The 2,016-nt window shown below is 56.6% G+C and overlaps 1 non-coding gene across 1 annotated transcript; it reads left to right on the forward strand.

Annotated features, from left to right (window-relative positions):
• MIR296 (microRNA 296) lies at nt 1,515-1,593 on the forward strand. Its single transcript, NR_129685.1, has one exon. It is a non-coding gene; the product is annotated as a microRNA 296 (primary transcript).

Raw genomic sequence — 2,016 nt, forward strand, 5'->3', positions numbered from 1 at the left:
GTTGTGGTGTGTGAGGGGGTTGCTTATCCTGTTAACCCTTTGCCCCCTTTTCTCTCTCCCCCAAGCCTTTCTGCTTTCAGTGTCCTTGGAGCCATCAGCAGCTGTGTCCCCCACAAAGCCCTGACACTACTCTGTGTGGTACTACTGAGCCTCCTTAATGTCCCTCCTTGCCGTGAAATCTTAGTGCTTCAGCCTCTTCTTGATGGGTATCTCATCTTGCCCTTGAAGGAGAGCTTTGCTCAGAAAATAGAGTCCTGGGAGGTAAGGTGTGGTCTTCACCCTCCAATAGAACCCACCCATACTTAAGGGTCTCCATGTTGCAGGGTCTGCAGATATCAGTTAGACTGGGGTCCTGTCTGGGCCAGCAACGGGCCTCTTAGAAATACCTCATCACAGCTGACCTTAGGTTCATGACTGGGCTTCTCTAAGAGGCCTGATTAATTCATGGTGCCCCCCTCCCCCCCACCCATAGCCACCCGAGACACGAGGATTTACTGTACCAGTTTATTGCCAAGCTGTATTGGTTGATAAGCAGGAAACTCCAGACCATCTGTTTAAAAATAAAAAGTTAACAGCAGCACAGCCCTAGAGCTAACACTTTGTACTGCTGCATAGTAAATGAGCCCACTGGATGCAGTGACCTCAGCTGAGGTGGCCACAGGCTTGTCCTCCATCCCTCTCACCCGGGGCGCCAGGTTTGTGGAAGGCAGAGCACCACCACACCACCCCACTCCCCCAACAGCCAGCATCACTCGTCCTAGCTGCTCCCAGGCCCCTCGTCCAGGTCTGGCTGCATTTGAGGGTTTCTAACTCTTCTTTAGACCCCAGAGACTGTTCCCAGCAGGATGTCCATCCCATCAGCTGAGAGTCCTTGTGGTCAGTCTCATGGACCTGTCGTGGAGACCAGCCTACAGGGCAGGACACAGGAGCACAGGCCAAAGAGGGCTTCTTGTGACCGCTAAGGACAAGCCTTTTGCTTGGCACCTGGGTGAGCTGCCAGCCCCATTTTGATTTGCAGCTTTTGTTGGATTCGGGGCAGCGTCTCTGTCCATCACCACGGCACTGGGTGGTTGGGTGGCGGTTGGGCATGGTCATGGCCCCCTCTCTGGGTCCCCCTGTGCAGGACGACATTGTTAGCATCACCCGTCATTCAGACCAAGGCAGTGACAGAACCTTCCCAGAAAAGCCTTTGGAAGTGAAATGTTGAGGCCACGGCAGAGCCACGGTCAAGTTCTTCTGCTTCCCATGGTGCCCTGAGCCTGCTGCCAAGCCCACGTTCAAAGGCTGTTTCTTCAAAGTTAATGGTGCCGCCTTTGAGCTGGGAGGGGAAGCGGGCAGTTGGGAGGCCCGTTTCCATGTGCATGTTTGAAGGGGCAGTAGGGGTTCTTTGGTTTATGATGGTGTGAGAACTTGGGCTGGGGAGAGGGGTCCATGTCCACCTGGGTGCTACCTGGCCCCACGTGGGTGGGGCTGGGAAGGGGCATCAGGCACCGCCTTGTGGAAAGTGACCATGAAGGACCCTTCCGGAGGGCCCCCCCCAATCCTGTTGTGCTTGGTTCAGAGGGTTGGGCGGAGGCTTTCCTGAAGGGTCTGAGAGAGCAGCACCCACAGGCTGTGTACTCAGGAGCTAGGATGTGGGGGGTTGGATGAGGGGAAGGCCAGCCTGGCCTGGCCGTGTGTCTGCCAGCTCCCCTGATGGAGGCCCGACCCAGTCAACCACCCTGTGGTGGCCAGTGAGCATCAAGATGAAAACCCAGGAGCGCAGGCCCCCGACCCCAGCCTTGACCTTGAGCACCTGCAGCTCATCAGCCCTCATATTCTTGAGCCCGCAGCTGTTGGCCAGTCTGCACCTCCCTTTGTGCCCCCTTTGGGGTCTTTCTCCCTCACCCCAGCTGGACGCCTGGCCTGGCCAGCCCTCCCCACCCTTGGGAAGCCTCTCTGACCATCAGCCCTCCTAGGACATCACATCCCTTTCGTCTGATCTCTCTGCCGAAGTCTATTTGCTGCCCATGGCTT

The sequence above is a fragment of the Capra hircus genome, chromosome 13, assembly GCF_001704415.2.
Source record: "Capra hircus breed San Clemente chromosome 13, ASM170441v1, whole genome shotgun sequence".
Taxonomy (NCBI): Eukaryota; Metazoa; Chordata; class Mammalia; order Artiodactyla; family Bovidae; genus Capra; species Capra hircus.